General features: G+C 45.1%; 1 protein-coding gene across 2 annotated transcripts in view; it reads left to right on the forward strand.

The window, feature by feature from the left end:
- The first annotated feature begins 2,047 nt into the window (after positions 1-2,047).
- Positions 2,048-18,610, forward strand: part of ZNF644 (zinc finger protein 644) — a 117,344-nt gene continuing 100,781 nt past the window's right edge. Inside the window, exon 1 of one of the 2 annotated variants that reach the window (XM_040360058.1) lies at positions 2,048-2,229. The gene's annotated coding sequence lies outside the window, so the exon portion shown is untranslated. Of the gene's footprint in view, positions 2,230-2,481; positions 2,635-18,610 lie in introns of those variants that run through there. The other variant, XM_040360059.1, reaches the window with a different exon arrangement.

Below are 18,610 nucleotides of genomic sequence, written 5' to 3' on the forward strand. Positions count from 1 at the left end.
AAACGAAAACGAGGCTTGGCTTCAGGAACGAATGCGCACATCCGGGATTATGGACACTGAAGGATTGTGAGGGCGGAAATAAAATACAACTGAAACGCGGAAGACAGGAGTCATAATGGCAGCGACTGAGTACAAGCAAAGGGGATCATAAAAAGTCAATTTTTTTCAAGAAAGAACGTTCTATTTGCATAATGTATGTGGCGCATAGCTGCTAAACAGCAAGATGAAATTGCATATTGCTGATTTGGGGTAACATTATATGAGTTTACAACCGCTTTAAGCTAGTGCATTGTTGGCTCACTTACCTTTTCCTTCCATTTCCTTCTAAATGTTTATTTTCTTTGTTTGAATTTCTCACTTCCTGTTTCTCCTCAGTAAGCTTTTCACCATAATCTGAGCGGTGGAAAGTCATTTAGAACAGCTTTCTGAACACCTTACTGAGGAGAAACAGGAAGTGAGAAATTCAGACAAAGAAAAAAAAACATTTAGAAGGGAAATTGAAGGAAAAGGTAAGTGAACCAACAATGCACTAGCTTATAGGAACCTATTTAGAAAATAAAAAACGAACCTTTACAACCCCTTTAACCACTTAAGACCCGGACCTTTATGCAGATAAAGGACCTGGTCAGTTTTTGCAATTCGGCACTGCGTCGCTTTAACTGACAATTGCGTGGTTGTGCGATGTGGCTCCCAAACAAAATTGGCATCTTTTTTTTCCCACAATTAGAGATTTATTTTGGTGGTATTTGAACACCTCTGCGGTTTTTATTTTTTGCGCTATAAACAAAAATAGAGCGACAATTTTTTAAAAAAATGCAATATTTTTTATTTTTTACTTTTTGCTATAATAAAAATCCTCCAAAAAGACAAAAAAATATGTTTTTTTTTTCTCAGTTTAGGCCGATACGTATTCTTCTACCTATTTTTGGTAAAACAAATCGCAATAAGCATTTATCGATTGGTTTGCGCAAAATTTATAGCGTTTACAAAATAGGAGATAGTTTTATTGCATTTTTCTTAATTATTTTTTTTTTTACTACTAATGGCGGCGATCAGTGATTTTTTTCGTGACTGCGACATAATGGCGGACACTTCGGACAATTTTGATACATTTTTGGGACCATTGTCGTTTTCACTGCAAAAAATGCTATAAAAATGCATTGTTTACTGTGAAAATTACAATTGCAGTTTGGGAGTTAACCACTAGGGGGCGCTGTAGGGGTTATGTGTGACCTCATATGTTTTTCTAACTGTAGGGGGGCGGGGCTGGACATGTAACGTCATTGATCGTGTTTTCCTATATTGGGGAACACACGATCAATGAAGCTGCCACTGTGAAGAACGGGGAAGCAGTGTTTACATACATCTCTACCTGTTCTTCAGCTCCGGGGACCGATCGCCAGACTCCGCCGGCGATCGGGTCCACGGGTCCCGTGGAGCTTCCGACCGGGTCACGGGCACGGCTGGGCATTATAAGAGGACGTACAGGTACGTGCTTGTGCCCAGCCATGCCATTCTGCCGACGTATATCTGCAGGAGGCGGTCCTTAAGTGGTTAAGTTTCTGTTGCAAATAAATATGCTTGCTTCAAAAATGTAAACCAAGCGGTGTTCTGCTACATTTCTTTGGTAAAAATAACATAAATCAGTGTATATTATTAGGCGCTTTCCAAAAATGCACCAAAGTTGGCTCCAAAAAAAAAAAAAAAAGGTATCGGAGCTTACGGACACGTTTTTGGAGTAGAGAGCTCCAAAAACGTGTCAAATAATGCGCTAAACCCATGGCTCTCTGCCATTGCTATATGTTACCAGGTCCTAATGTTATAAAGCACTGGGCTAGAGTAGGCTGCCAGGGGACAGGCAAGTCCAGTCAGGCTGTCCCTGCCTTCTGCAATGCATTGAGGCCTTGGCTCAGAGTCTAACTATCTTATTTGAAGGCAAAGGGCACCGAGGAGCCGCTCTAGACATCCTCACAGCATCTACGCCCCCCTCCCATTCTGGCCTCCTGATTGGTGTTAACCCGTGCGCGCACACAAGCCTGTAGCCCACAGCAAGCCGGCGCGCTCCCGTACCTCTGGCGCCACGGGTAGCACGGGGGAGGGAGGAGGAAGAGCCGGTCACGTGACGGAGCGTCTGTCTCCACGTCTAGTCCTCCTCAGGTTTGAACTGAAAAAAAAAAAAAAAAAAAAAAAAAGTGCAGCCGGCGGTCGGGCCTGTCTGCGGGCGAGCAGGTGAGTGAGGCCGGGGACTCCGCCGTGCACGGTTCCTCATTTCTTGCGCCCCCTGGTGTGTGGCGGGCGGGTGTAGAAGGGGTTAATGGACGCTGATGTGAGGCTCGGTGCGGCTGGCGCATTTCATCTCCGGGGGGGGGGGGGCGGCTATGGTGGTTTTGTAGTGTGAGGGGAAGGGGTGCACCCCTCTCTCCGGTGTGTGTCGGAGATCCCCGGGACACCCCGCCGCCTCACACACCACAAAAGGCAGCGCCAGCAATTATCCGCGGACAAAGGGTTCATTTTAGGTTTAGCTGTGACGGTTTTGTTTAGTCACGTGAGGCGGCGCAGCCAATCCCGGGCCGCGCAGGGAGAGAAGGGTAGAAATACCAGGCGGACGGGGAACCAGGCGGCCGCCATTGCTAGGTATTTGGGGAAGGTCTGGGCATGGGGAGTGAGAGGGGAATGGGGACGCTCTATTGGGATGACCATCGCTGGTGGTCTTCTGGGCTGGATGCCAGGCGGGGGCCCTGCCAGGGGGCTCTCTGTCAGCTCCTCAGTGCGGCCTAGTTGGGCCTCCAGTGGCCATCCCAGCAGACAGGGTGGGGGGAGGGGGTGTGCTTGTCTGTGTACTTCCATAGTGTTGGCTGCCTTGTATAATGTGTGAGAAGCTTACTAGTTTTGGGTCACCTAGGAGTGGACATTGGCTTTCCAATAGGAAGATCTGCCATACATGGCCACCTTTGCCTAGACAATCCCATGCAACTGGAAGGCTGTCACTTCTCTGTTTTGTCTGCTCACTCCCAATCAGGGGCACAAGAGACCCTCAGGAATGGCAGTGGCGGGTTGGCAGACCTGTTGACAATAGTTAATGCCCTGTGGGGTTTACTGTCCTAAAGAATCATACCATGCAAAACTGCCCTATGGGGAAAAACACAGGAGACGGTGACAGGTGGGCAGAGCAGTTGGGAAAGGCAATGTTCTCGCACCAGTGCAGTTGGAATGCTCACACTAGCTTGGCCTTCCTGACCCTCTTGTCATCATACTTTGTGATTGCATTACTCCCATTATTTTGCAAACCAATGGCATTGTATAAATCCTTTTATAACGTTCATATAATGCATAACCATTCAACGTTTAAAGAAAAATGATGCGGGTGTCAGCCCTAGATACAAAGATGAAACGTCACCAGTACTCCAAATGAGTGCATTTCACTTGTGATGCCAATGTCAGGGGTAAGAAACTGATGTTTGGGGTCCTTTCTCAAAGCAACATGAACAATAGCTTCACCATAAACATGTGAAATGTATTAGTTTGACATGGCTGGTGACGTTATATCTTTGCATGTCTTTCTGGCATGGGCACCATCCTTGGCATTCGCTTTGGGCACCCATCATTAAAGGGTTTGTAAACCCTCAAGGTTTTTCACCTTTATGTATTAAGGTGAAAAACCTCCTGTGATGCAGCAGCCCGCCTCTTATTTAGCTGAACCTGGGCTTCCATCAATGGGGATGAGCGCTCCAGCCAGTGTCTCGGGTCCTGATTGGATAGATTGATAACAGCGCAGCCATTGGCTCCCACTGCTGTCAATCAAATTCAATGACGAGGTTGGCCCTAGTCCTGCTGTCTGTGTTTTTGGACGCAGCACAGGACATGAGTGCCCCGAGGGAGAGAGCGACTTCAACAGGGCACTCAAGGAGGAGGAGCCAGGGGCACAGCTGAGGGACCCCAAGTAGAGGAGGATCGGGGCCACTCTATGCAAAACCAACTACACAGAGGAGGTAAGTATGACATGTTAGTGTGCGTTTTTATTTTTTTAGGAATCTTTACATATCCTTTAGCCTACTGCTGCGAATTCAAAATCGCGGTAAAATGCGCGATTTTACCGCGATTTCGCAGCGATTTTGCCGCGATTTCGGCCGCAATTTAATGTAAATCGCGGCCAGAAATCGCAAAAAGTAGTACAGGAACTACTTTTTGAAATCGCAGATGCGGCGTCGCACTGATTAGGACAGTGCCATTGCCGACAATTGCCGCCGATTTGAGATGCGATTTGACGTCAAATCGCATCTCAAATCGTACCCAGTGTGAACCAGGGCTTAAAGTGGTTGTAAACCGTTACAGACCACTTTATGCTACAAGTAAGCCTATAATAAGGCTTACCTGTAGCTACCCAGGATATCTCCTAAACCTGCACGGTTTAGGAGATGTCCCCTGCGTGTGCCGATGTCATTGGCAAATTCACACTGGGGAAAACTGAAGCAACGGCATGTGTGCCGTTACCGGCGGCTCCTATGCACATGCACGGGAGTGAGGTCATTAAGGCTCCGGCCAATCACAGCACCGGAAGCATGTGATATCCGGAAGTCACTCCGGGAGAGATGCCGCCGGAGGGGGGGTACAAGGACTGCTGCATGCTTTGATGTAATTCATAATGAGCTAGTATGCTATGCATACTAGCTCATTATGCCTTTGTCTTGCAACTTTTTTTTTTTCTGAGGGTTTACAACCACTTTAAAGTAGTGGTCATCAACCCTGTCCTCGGGCCAGGTTTTATGTATTTCCTTGGAGATGCAGATTAGAATACTGCAATCACTGAGCAGCAAATTATATCACCTGTGATGTATTTTAGTTATCATGCAAACCTGGCCTGTTGTTGGGCCCTAAAGACAGGGTTTAGGACCACTGCTTTAAAGTACAAGTTCAGCCCAAAACTAAAATCTCTAAATCTACTGGCAGCCACAATCTAAGGCTAACCTACCTTGCCTATTAAAGCAAAAATCGCTATACATACCCTTTCTGAAGCCAATCTGGTCCGGGCTCCAGTAGCGGAAGCTGTGTGCAGGAGACAGCTGGGAAATACCAGGGAAGTGACGTCACTCATAGACTTATTATGGGGCTTACTTTGTCAGCTGCCTCTCCTGCACACGACTACACAGAGAAGCCACTGCTGAGCATGGGACCAGATCAGAGCGGCTTCAGAAAAGGTGTATATATATAGCGATTTTGCTTTACAGGGTCAGATAGGTTAGTCTTGGATTGAGGCTGCAAGTAGATTTAAAGATTTTAGTTTTAGGCCAGCCATACACGGGTCGAATCCCGAATGAATTGTCTTTTTGAAAATCTTATCTGAGAATTTTAGTTTGCATTTCGCATCATTAGTGGGCCGCAGAAATGGCTGATTTTCGGGTGGCCATCGAATTTGAGTGATCGGGCATGTTGGAAACGTTTTGAAAAATTAACCGTTTTCTAATTAATGATGGAAGAATCAAAGAAAAGAAGATTCCCGGGCCATGGACATGAGGTTAAATTGAAGGCTTGATACAATTAAAAAAAAACACAAAATTCTTGATTTTCTAAAAAAAAAAAAAAATTGTTCGGAATTCGACCCATGTATGGCCTGCATTAGGCTGAACTTCTACTTCAAGCTCCATTTACACTTGAGTTTTTCTGCTTGTTTCACTACACCTGAACTCTGTAGAATCCCATTATTTTACCTGTGCCTGTTTACGCTTGTATTCTCAGGCCTTATGTTCCAAAAAAATTACATGCTCCTTTTTTGTTTTTCCTTTTCTTTGTATTTAGACATTTATGATGTCCTAGACTTCAATGGGAGCGCCTGTAAATGAATGATGCATGCATTTCCGCACACATTTTTACCTGAAGAATTCCTCTCCTCCCCTTGCCCAGCCCATTAAACGAACTTGATACATTTGCAAAAAAGCCTAAAAATGGCCTCCGTATCACCAGGACAACGCTCTGCTCAGGTGTTATGCAGGATAAGTGCATTTACTTATGTAGTTGAGTGCAGCATTTAAGTGCTGTGAGGAATGCATCTTATTTTTGGACTTTATAGGAGTGTGCAAACCTGTCGAACTGATAGCATTTCACACCAGTCTTAAGTGATGTTGCTGTGCAAGAAACCTCATACTGTGCATGACCATACCAAACAAAAAACTCTAAGGATGATGCTGGTGACAGATGGTAGACTTGCCAAGCACTAACTAGTTTCACCAATGCAGGAAATGTTGTGCAATGTATAGCTGTACAAAAAGATTGCCAGTGACTGATACTTTTGCATTAAAGGTAGATTAACACCAGTTGCCGCGGGATTGCGTTGACGAGCTATTACAGCGCAGTTCCACTGCATTACAGTATGACAGCAGCACTAGGCAATCCACCACCTCTCATAGTGAAGTGGGCAATTTAACTTTATGAAATATCGGTGTCGTTTCAATAAAGTTTTTTTATTGGAAAAAAAAAGGTGATGTGTACAGATCAGTGCATCGGGACTGTAGTGATCCTCCAGACCACACAGCACACCAGCCACTATGTTCTAATATAGCAACTGGTAAGGATGGACCATAAATTGACATTTGGGTGATATTTTAAATCTATTTTTGGTTGATTAGGCATTGTGGGCTTCAGCTTGTATAAGAGCAGTGTGAATCGCAAGCTTTTGCACAGTATATGTAGAGCTCTTGGCAAGCTTTGCTAAAACTTTTGACGTACTATTCAGCTCCAAGTTTATAAACATTGATGTTAAAGCGGTGTTCCACCCCAAAAAAATAAAATAAAAACCAGCAGCTGCACATACTGCACACTTGCCTGTTCTAGAGTCCAGCGATGTCGGCACCCGCAGCTGATATTTCCATTTCAAGTAAGGGTACCCGGCAGTGTAGCCTTTCGGCTTCATGCCCTGAACCCTACTGGGCCGAGGGAGGAGAAGAGAGCCCCGCGCTGATGTCCCTGGCCACGGCCCAGACTCCTGTCAAAGACAGGTATCCTGTTTCCCCTCCCCCCGAAAAGGTGTCAATTGTGGCACCGGAGGGGGGGAGGAATCCGATAAGTGGAAGTTCCACTTTTGGGTGGAACTCCGCTTTAGTGTGTGCGTGCGCAGACTGTCACTTTAAACATCCTGCTAGCAGGGTTCAGCACAACTTACAGTAAGTCTTTTGAAAGCATGCTAGCAGCTTTTCCAAAGTGACAGCAGTCTTCTTATGATCTATGCTTGCCATTCTAAAACTGGAGCTGAAAGGGTGCTTTAAAGGATTTAAGAAAGCTGCTCGAAGCTTGCCAAATAGTATGCATAGTGTCACCATCTGCTACACTTTTTTTTTTCCTTCAGGTATGTAATGTGATATAGTTTTCTGTGAGGCTCTGCCATTAATCTGGTGTGCAGTTTGTTGGAGGGATCATGAGGCCCTGAGATGTCCAGCACAATTTACCTATAGCAGGGGTGCTCAACCTTTTGAAAAGTGAGGGTCACTTAAGTGATTTGGTAACCGGTCACGGGCCTCAATGAAGAAAAACATTTCTGACTTTATTTTGAATAGCATAATGAACATTTTCCTCCTGCAGCTGCTGAATGCCGGCTGGAGGGAGAGAAAGAGAAACTGACTTTTTGCAGTTGCAGTGGAAAATGGAGACGATCAGTCCCTGTATATGGCGCCCCTCTTGTCCAAATGTAAAACGGACTGTGACAGGGAGGCTTCACAGGCCCCCTGGAGCATGGGGTGAGGTTGCCATTGCGATTCCTGTTGCTACACCAGTGGTTGGGAGTATGTGGTAAAAACACTCATGGGGTTTTATCGCCCCCCCCCCCCCCCAAAGCACAAATGTAAAAAAGCCCTTGCTGTACTAAGCCCCCATATAAAAATGCTTTCACATCCGTTCACGGCTGCAGTTTACATGCACTGCAGGGAAGTGCACCTACGGCGTGTTACCTGTGCTTTGCCATGGACTTCTATCTTGTGGGTGCAGTGCACTTTCTAAAAGCTCACCAAACCTGCATGATTTATTAGAAGACTTTGGCTTAGTGCAGGGAAGACAAGTGCGCTGCAGAGCAGTGTGGAGCAGCCTAATAGTTGACTCTCTTTTAAAGGTGCTAATATGCCCATTGCAAAAGTGCAGTGTGTGTTTAATAAAACCAACCTCTTCCTTTTTTTTTTTTCCCTTTTCCAGCTTCTGTTGACTTCACTCTCCAGGGTTCTAGGAAGGTCCCAGGTGAAGTGCACTTGGTATCACTCTGCCCAAGACAGGAGCCTGTGCTATAGATTAAGCATTGCCTTATGCAGCCCCTGCTCTCTCTGCAGCTACCTGCTTCCCCCACTGTTGACCCATGCTCCATACTTCTCATGGCCAGTCGGCAAGCCCAGCTTGCGCTCACTGGGTTGCTTACCCCAGGAATGTGCTTCCCTGGTTTGAGGTCCAGGGCCACATCAGAGGGCTCCAAGGGCCACAGTTGGAGCACCCCTGACATGCAGCTATCAGTTATGGCTGGCCAATACTGTTATGTCTTCTTTCAGTAAAATCTTGCTAAATGCTAGAAGGTATGGCTTTACTTATTGAGGTAGTTATCTGTGCTGGATAGTTTTAAGCTATTTTTGTTGGGGGGTGAAACACTAGTTTAGGTAGGTAGTACAGTTTAAGTGTGACTAAATCCTGAGCTATTAAAAAGTAATGTAATAACTCATTTGTCACATTTTCCAATGGTGGCACTATTCCTGTGTTAATACATTTTTTTCTTTAATGAAAGTCTGCCACCACACTCTGTGTTGGTTGATGAAAGCTGGCTTTACTCGTGGATTTTGTGGAGCTGTGTTGCTGTGACCCTTGTTGGTATTATCCAGAGGAAAAGTATAAAGACATGCTGATGAACTGCGTACCAACATGTCCACTCTCTACTCTACACAGAGACGTGATCTCCAACCACTCACTAGCCTTTGTATGGACAGTGCTTGGGGCGGTTTTACAAACTTTATGCTATTTATCTGCTACAGAGAACAGAAAGATTTAAACCCTGTCATTTTCCTGCCTGTTCTTCTAGTATAGTGTACAGATTTCTGAGTTTTTTTAATTTAAAGCAGTATAAGGCCTTTTGTTATTTATAGAGGAGCTCTAAGCAAACACTGTAGCTGCTGATTTTTATAAGGACACTTAACTGTCCAGAGATCCTGTGATGTCCTCACCCGAGCGGATTCAATTGACTTTGGGTGCAGGCGCCACCTGTTTCTACTGTGACTGTGTGAGTCGTGCTGCACATTTTGAATGGTCTCGTACTCTTCTGGGACCTGTGATGTATCCCAGAAGTCTGTGGGGAAGGAGAGGGGGCCAAACTTCTGGCTCCATTCACTGTGGCGATCTGAGCCAGAAGTGGGAGCGGGTACTTATCAAAACCAGGTTGGACAGCATCCCCTGAAGAAGCCCAACATGGGCGAAACATGTTGGGAAGTCCATCTCATATTGCTGTTTTGATCAAATTGTGAGATTTTTGCTCAAAATGGAAAATAAAATAATTTTTATATATTGGATATTTTTAAAATTTACTTTGCACCAAAAAAGTCCCAACTTTCTTCTTTCTCAACCTATCAAAACCAGGTACCTGCTCCCCCCCCCAAAAAAAAGGCCAAATGTGGCAGTGGAAAGGGGGGAGGATGCAAACAAGCTGAACTTCCCATTTTCCATGGAGCTCCGCTTTAATGTGCATAAATGGCTATTGTTCTCATTGGTGCTAGTTTACATTTATGCTCTGTGTTGACCAAAAAAGTGCAGGTCTGTTTTATAGTGCATTGTTGGTTATATGACCTATTGATTGCAACAGCAGCAAATGAAAATGCATCATGTCTTTTGGTACATGGAAACTGCGGCTCAAAATCAACTTTATTCAACATTTCATGGCTGACAGAATTCAACAGAGTATCGCAGAGTTAATGAAAACTCGTATTAAGAACACACACACACACAAAAATGCATAACCATAAACTTGGAGAGGCGTGAACAAAGCATCTAGCGGTCTGGTTGTGCACAGGCTCAGGAACTGTTTTGTCAATGGTTAAAGGGGAGTTCCAGCCATTTGTATGTTTATTAAAAGTCAGCAGCAACAAAAAGTGTAGCTGCTGGCTTTTAATAAACAGGCACTTACCTGCTCCAGCGACGCGCCGGCCAGGGCTCCGCTCCTCTCTCCCCCTCCCCGGCCGGCGTCTTCATTTTCAGTGTGGGCACCCGGCCGTGACAGCTTTCGGCTTCACGGCCGGGCACCCACTGCGCATGCGCGAGCGGCACTGCGCATGCGCGAGCGGCGCGGCCCGACGCCGCGCCGTGTAATTGGCCAGGAGATCGCCTAGGACCTGTGACGTGTCCTAGGCGATCGCCTACAGCAGCCACTTCCTGAAGGCGATTAAGCTTAGTCGCCTACAGGAAGGAGGAAGTGGGACAAGAAGTCCCACTCGTGCTGAAGCCCCCACTCCCCCCCCAAAAAAATTACATGCCAAATGTGGCATGTAAGGGGGAGAGGAGTGGGTTAAGAGGAAGTTCCAAATTTGGGTGGAACTCCTCTTTAAGGTAACATGCATGGCTTTCCACAAAAATACAAAGCTTTCACAAGTTCTCTTCCAGAACAGTTTGTGAGAATGAGGGAGGCTCTGTCCACTTAAAACCAGTAAACGCATCCTTCACATTAAATAAAAAACATGCAGACACCTAGCCACCTCAGTTTTTGTTTGCTCTGGCTTGGCAGGATCATCATACTGGTGTTTTTTTTTTGTCCTGTAAGGCCTTTATCGTGCTATTTTGATAAAGGAAAGAATTAGAATCTTCTCGTCTCTCAGTGTTACTAAATACACAATATGCTTATTAAACTCAATGTGGAACCTAAAGTGGTAATCCTCTGCATTGTGAAAAAAGGCTGTTTGATCATGTATGTACAGATCCTCCTCTTTTTCCACTGACTCCAAAACCAGTCCGGATAAGACCGTTACTGGAGTCATTCTGCACATGCTCAATTTAGTGTGTATTGCTGAAGGGGTTTTTTTTTTTCTTCAGACAGAGGGTCAGGAGTCCTGCATCCTCAAACGACAGTCCGAGGAGAATGAAAGCTCCTCCTACAAGCTTTAACCAGGCACTGATAGAAGTCACAAGACTATTTACTGCTGATGAGAAAAGGTATTTAGCAGTTTATATTTACTAAAATAATTGCATTTCCATGTACTGTGGGAGGCCATATATAGTGAATGAAGGGGCCTGAGTTTAACCACTTAAGGACCGCCTCCTGCACATATATACGTCGGCAGAATGGCATGGCTGGGCACAAGCACGTACCTGTTCCTCCCTTTTTAAGTGCCCAGTCGCGGGCGCGCGCTTGGGACCCGGTCCAAAGCTCCGTGACCGCGGCCATGGGACCCGCGGACCTGATCGGAGCTGAAGAACAAGGAGAGCTGTGTGTAAACACAGCTTCCCCGTTCTTCACTGTAGCGCTGTCTTTGATCGTGTGTTCCCTGATATAGGGAAACACGATCAATGATGTCACACATCCAGTCCCGCCCCCCTACAGTTAGAAACGCATATGAGGTCACACTTAACCCATTCAGCGCCCCCTAGTGGTTAACTCCTAAACTGCAATTGTAATTTTCACAGTAAACAATGCATTTTTATAGCATTTTTTGTTGTGAAAATGACAATTGTCCGATGTGTCCGCCATAACGTCGCGGTCACGAAAAAAATCGCTGATCGCCGCCATTAGTAAAAAAAAAATTATTAATAAAAATGCAATAAAACTATCCCCTATTTTGTAAACACTATAAATTTTGCGCAAACCAATCGATAAACGCTTACTGCGATTTTTGTTTTTTTATCAAAAATAGGTAGAAGAATACGTATCGGCCTAAACTGAGGGAAAACTATTTTTTTTTTTATATATATCTTTTTGGGGGATATTTATTACAGTAAAAAATATTGATTTTTTTTTCACAATTTCACTCTATTTTTGTTTTATAGCGCAAAAAATAAAAACCGCAGAGGTGATCAAATACTACCAAAAGAAAGCTCTTATTTGTGGGAAAAAAAGGACGCCAATTTTGTTTGGGAGCAACGTCGCACGACCGCGACGTCAGTTAAAGCGACGCAGTGCCGAATCGCAAAAACTGTCCGGGTCCTTTACCTGCATTTTGGTCCGGGTCTTAAGTGGTTAATAACACTTTAAATAAAAAAATTAAATGTATAGGCTTTATGGATAGTATGAGGAAGGAAATGTCAAATTATGTTTTAATTCTTCAGGTCACTATTGAAGGCCTCTCAGCCTCCTATTCACCCTTTCAGGGCGCTTCTTTACGTACATCAGCAGTGAGGAACAGGGCCACGGTAGAGTTGCTTACAGGAAGTTTAGAATTCTCAAGTCTGAAGAAGAGAGCTGTAGGTCTGATGTCAAGGCACAAAAAATCTTGCTTATTATGGAGGAGATGGATGAACTTCTAAAGGTCATCCATGATACTTTGGGTTTAAAGAGAGGGAGTACTGTTTCATGATTATACTGTATGCACAAACCCCTAGGAATTGGGGTGTTGAAAAATTTGCAGCAGGTACTTTGGACTGAGTGAAAATTAGAAATATTTGGCTATAGCAGGAAGCAGTTTGCTGAATGTCCAGAGAGAGGTACAAGTATGTGCAGGTAACAGTAAAGCATGGAGGAGGTTCCTTGCAAGTTTGGGGCTGCATTTCTACGAATGGATTTGGAGATTTGGTCAGGATCATTGGTATCCTCAGTGTTGAGAAATATGGGCAGATACTTATCCATCATGCAATACCATCAAGGAGGCATGCAATTTGGGTTTAAGGTAGCTTACATCCACAGAGGTACACCAAGTTGTTTGGAACAATCTATCTTCCCGAATTACATCAAAAACTATGCATAAGCACTTTGTGTTCCTAGAATCGGTGTTGGTTTGAAGCCAAAAGGTAGTTGCACCAAATATTGATTTGATTTTCCCTTCTGTTCACTTTCTATCTGGTTAATTGATAAAAATTAACTAACGCTTCTATTTCTGAAAGCATTCTTAATTTACAGCATTTTTTCACACCTGCCGATAACTTTTGCACAGTACCACATATACAAGAATGGGCATGTTTTTTGGATTGGTGCTACAGCTGTTTGTCCAGGAAGCTGATGTAGAGCTGAAGTAGCTCAGTACCTACCATCTCTTTTTAAAGGATAAGTTCACCTTTGGGAACATGTTCCCAGTGCTGTAGAGTAACCCCCCCCCTTTCCTGTCTGTGTATATGCTTGCCCGTACGGGTAAGCTGGTACACTGACAGTGTGCCGGAGACCTGTGTGGCAGCAGCGATTTGCTGATCCAATGCTTTTCAGGCTCCAGCAAAAAAAAAAATGCTTTAATTTTTATAAAAGTGAACTTGCAATGCATCGAAAATATTCACATTGCTTGACTGTTTCCACATTTTGTTATGTTACAGCCCTATTCCAAAAAGATTTAATACATTTTCTTCAAAATTCTACAAACAATACACCATATTGACCATGTAAAAGAAGTTTGAAATCTGTATGTGTGTATGTGCATATAATAAAAATATATATATACATACACCAAAGAGTGTTTTTTGTACTCGCCCCTACTAAAAACACCACTCTGCGCTTAGGATGGGATCACTGAGATGTAAAATATATATAAATAATGAGTGAATAAATAGAAGAATGAAGCAGCTGCTTAAAACATCATGAATATATATATAAAAAACAGCCAAAAAAAAAAGACGTATGAATCAACCAGAGTCCCTAAATCACTGTAGCAGCGCTGTAATCAAACCATCGTTTGAAAGATGTATAACATGTAAACCAGAGGAAATAGGTGCAGTAGACAGGGATGGTTTGTAATGGATCATAAAGTCTTTACAGTAGTGCTTCTTTCACCAGCGGATTAATCACCATGTGGGGGGATCCAAAAATCCCCTTTTGGGGATGCACTCACCACAAAGATGTAAATAAACTGCTCATCAAATCACTGACACTGACTGATATCTCTGCAATTTCCACCAACGCTACAAGATCCGCAGTGCATATGAGAGAATAAATAGCCACATAGAGTAGTACAGTTTTAAAAGTTTATTGCCACAAACCCTTGATACCCCCTTTAAAATATGCGTACCATAAATAAATCATAAGAATGCATAAAGTTGAATAGTAAAACGCTCAGACCGTGACGCTGAGGACATCTGGTATCCAATTCCTCCAGCAACTTCCTGGTTCCCAGTCTGGAGCGTATACATCACTTCCCGGTTGTCCGATGGGTAGTCACGCTCTGACGCGTTTCGTCACTTCCTGACTTCGTCTGAGCAATTTACTATTCAATTTTCTGTATTCTTATGATTTATTTATGGTACACAAGATCACTGCACTGCCCCCGCCTGTCTTATTCACACAAGGTGAGAAGCATGCCTGCTCTGGACAAAGGGCGGAACTTTTTAAGTTATGAAGCGGGTAATTGGTTGCGGGGCAGTCCCAGCAACCAATCGCTCACCTTTTAACATGAAAAGTACTGCCGTGCTTCTTGTCTTGTGTGAATAAGATAGGGCTCTGTGGGGAGGGGGGAGTGCTGTGCTGTTATGAGGACAGTAGTCTAGTCTACTATCGAGGAAGGTCTGTGATGGGGGGGGGTTTGATGCCTAACTTCAAGGTTAAAGCTAGGATGGGGTGTTATTTGTTCTTGTTCCTTCCTCTAGTTGGGGATATCCAAACTACGTCCCTCCAGCTGTTGCAGAACTACACGTTCCATTGTAAAACGCTGACATTCACAGACCAGACTAGGCATGATGGGAATTGTAGTTCCTGAACAACTGGAGAATCATAGTTTAAATACCCTTGCTCTAGAACAGGGGTCTCAAACCGATGGCCCTCCAGCTGTTGAAGAACTACAAATCCCATCATGCCTCTGCCTATGGGAGTCATGCTTGTAACTGTTAGCCTTGCAATGCCTCATGGGAATTGTAGTCCTGCAACAGCTGGAGTGCCACCAGTTTGAGACCCCTTCTCTAGAACAATAGTAAATACAGGACAGAAGCCTTTTAAACATTTAGCCTAGGGTTCCCCTCATTCTCTACTCTTTTGGAGTGTGTTGAGCTGAACCCTTTCTGGTGATGGCGACAGTGAGCAGGGAATAAGAGGGTTAATTTTAATTGGTGCCACTTGTGTCCTCTAGTCTGTGGCTACGTCTGTGCGCGCCCTTCTAAGTGGCACTGTGTGAGCACACCGTATGTTATCTTGTTTTCATTGGTTATTGATGCTGCACATTTTTCCTCCTCCCAAGCTTTGGGTGAGACTGTGGACCGATGGCATCTCCAGTCTCCCTGTTGTAGACACGATAGAGCATTCTCGGCCTTGGCCACTCTGTTTGAGATGCTGGCCTCTTACTCCCAAGTTAAGACCTTTGATTCAAAGTACATTTCTCCTGCTGGGAGCTCTCGTTCCTCCTAGGAACTTAAACCTAGTACACACAGGCCAGATGTCATGCTGTGTCGACCGGTTCAATAGAAAAATTTGGCCCGTGTGTACTGCAGCCGGTCCGTTTGGTCAGCTTCTAAGGGGCATGAAAAAAAGGTCTGCCGATCGACATCAGATCAGCACTTTCAGCCAATGGCTGAGGGCGCTGCCCGGAGTGTTCTGGTGGGGGGTGGTGGTGTTCGCCCCCTGTCAGAACACAATAGCACAGCAGGGGAGATCACTGTACTAACATCAGTTGGTTTAGTACAGTGGGTCCCCCTGAGTTGTCAGGGTTTTTTTTTTTCAGCCCTGCTGGGTTGAACAAAAAGTAAAAACTAGTACTGGTGTTACCATGCTTTAGTCTGGCTCTCTCTGCTCTGCAGAAGGTGCATTTGAACCTATTAGGAGTATTCCCTTGTCTGACCTTACCTTTTACTCGTAATGTGGCCTTTTTTGGGGCCTAAGGCCACTATCCTCACTGTACAGGAGCAGGAAGGAGGGGTAGGTAAGTTTAATACAGAAGAGAAAAAGCATGTCTCTTCTGCAATAAAAATACTGCCTGTTCACCCATATTATTATTATTATTATTATTATTATTATTATTATTAACATTATATATATATATATTTTTAATTACCTAAAGTTTCACTTTAACTCATTTATTGGCTTACATTTTGTCAAACAAAATCAACAATTACCTGGGCGAGCAAGTCTGGCTCATCCCATAAAACCAAGTCAACGATAATATTTGAATCTACTTTGTGCATTCTAGACTGATCCCCAACTGTGTATTAAAATTGAACCTACAGAAAGTGTTTGACTCCCTTTAGGATTGTTTGCAATTTTACGTTGTATAAAATATTTCAAAACAACTTTTTATCCTCCATCACATCCCTATATGTCTCTACCGCTTCCTTTTTTTTTCTCTAGACTACTATTCGCTGCTATCCCAAATCCTTAGGGCTACCAGAGAAGGCTTTCCCTGGCCCTCTTTCTTTATTCTCTGCCTGGAACTTCTTGCAATGCTAATCCGGGCCAACAACAATATACATGGCACCAAATATACGATTCAACACAAACGTTCTTTTTGCAGGCAACTGGCTAACTCTTTACAATTTTCCCAGTTTAGTAGACACTAGTACTCCAGTGATTTCCACTAGTTTTGGAGTCCAGTGCCGAAATGCTGCCATGCTGCTTTCTAAACACAAGGCAGTTGGCCACTCGGCATGGGCACTGTTTAGAAAACACTTTGCATTTTCCTAATGAACACAAGGCCTTTATAGATTGGACGAGGTGGGGTGGTGACATCAAGCTCTCTACCGATTTACCTTGCAATCATTGACAAAATGCAAATCATTCTCTGAATGGCATCCTTGCTAAGCAGTCAACCTTCTGTGTTCAGAAAGCAGCAGGGTAGATGCTTCTCATTAGCCCTAAAAGTTAGTGGAGATCAATGGAGTAGCAGTGTCTACTACAGTGATTTCTAGCTTCCAGAGGGGTCCAACGGAGGTGGTATATGCATAGTTTACCTTGGTCCAAGCCAGTTATGTAAATAATGCCAATAACGTGCACAAATTCTTAAATGTTTCTGTTTTTTCAGTAAATGAAAAAAAATTGGTGCAATAAATCTGAACTCTGGCCCAACTTAAAAAAAATATTTCTCTTTTCGTCCATGGACGGACACAGCTCCTTTAATCTTGAAATTTGGGTTATGTTCCTGTTCATAGGAGAGGACATACATAACATGTTAGTTATTTTAAAACCTGTAACTTTAACAGCGTTGAACAGCCCCGCCCAGGGGGCGGTCCCTCCGGTTAGAACACCTCACCCTGCAGCATGCAGCTCAGTTTATTTCTGCCTAGCAGAGGAGACGGACCTGGCTCCCGTTAGGCCCAGAGTCCAGAAGGAATTTTTATTTTATTTATTTCATTTTTGTGTTTCTTCTATCAACTGCCCGCTGGGTGACAGGCTGGATATTATAGATCTTTGTAGTCCCCCCCCCCCCCCCCGCTCCGGCCATCGAGCATTAGCAGACCTTGGCTATGTGCTGGGTCGGCCACGACATACCCCATGGCTCCAGGGGTGGCCGGTGAGCATATGCTCCGGGGTCCACATGTGACTGGGCTGTTGCTGTCTCACTCACAGTGGACCGGGCCGACAGCTACTCCATACTACTTGGTTGTAGGCCTGTCAGGGACACGCCAGCAAGTCCTTGCAAGGACGGGTAAGTATGGTTCCTCCTGCCTCGGCAGGATGTAACAGCTGGGCATTCCTGGGATTAAGGGGTTCTCCTGTCCTCCCTTTCCCTGCTCTCTGTGACCCCTTTCCCTTCTGTCCTTGGGGCCGCTGCAACCGGGGTGTACCTGTGGGGGGTGGTCTGGCTCCTGGGTAGTCTGCCACGGCCCTCCTGTCCATATCGCGGTGCTCAGGCGCCATTTTTTGCAGCGTCGACGCCATTTTTAGTGTGCCTACTGTTTCTATTGAAATTTCCATTGGTGCCCATTTTGCCGTGGACACGTGGTGACACAGGTCTGCATTGCGGGCAGCCATTTCCTTGTGGTCCGTGGCCATTTTTGAGTGTGTTTTGGCCTCCAGCACTGACCTGTACGGCACACAGCACAATTACCTCCCAGTTTGTTTGTTTTTTTCAGACACACACTGTGTACAGACGGAGGGCAGCCGCGCTAAGCGGTCTCTCTCTGGGTGGTGAGTCCCCTGGGTAACTCCCCCCCCCCCCCCCCCCCCCCCCCCCGGTCGGTGCAGCAAGGAGGGTGGACTTATTGCGTTTTTTCACTTAGTCCCTGAGGGCTGTTAGTGGGTTGTTATGGAGTCAGTACCTGGCCTTTCTTCCCCAAACATGCCAGAGGAAGCAAACGGTGCCCCTGCACCTACGGTTCCCATGGATACACTGTCGGCAGTCCTGGAGTCCTCTGTTGCCAGGGTGGAATCCGCGGACGGGCGTAGGGGACTGTGATTACGACGGATGCTAGCCTCACAGGTTTGGGGGGGGGGGGGGGGAGTCTGGGGGTCCAGTTGGCCAAGGGTCGCCGGACTCGGATAAATCCCGCCTGCCGATCAATGATCAAGAATAATGGTCGTTGCATCTGGAGGTGTTTCAACTCCTTTGCCGGAGGTGGG

The sequence above is a fragment of the Rana temporaria genome, chromosome 7 (genome assembly GCF_905171775.1).
Source record: "Rana temporaria chromosome 7, aRanTem1.1, whole genome shotgun sequence".
Classification (NCBI taxonomy): Eukaryota; Metazoa; Chordata; class Amphibia; order Anura; family Ranidae; genus Rana; species Rana temporaria.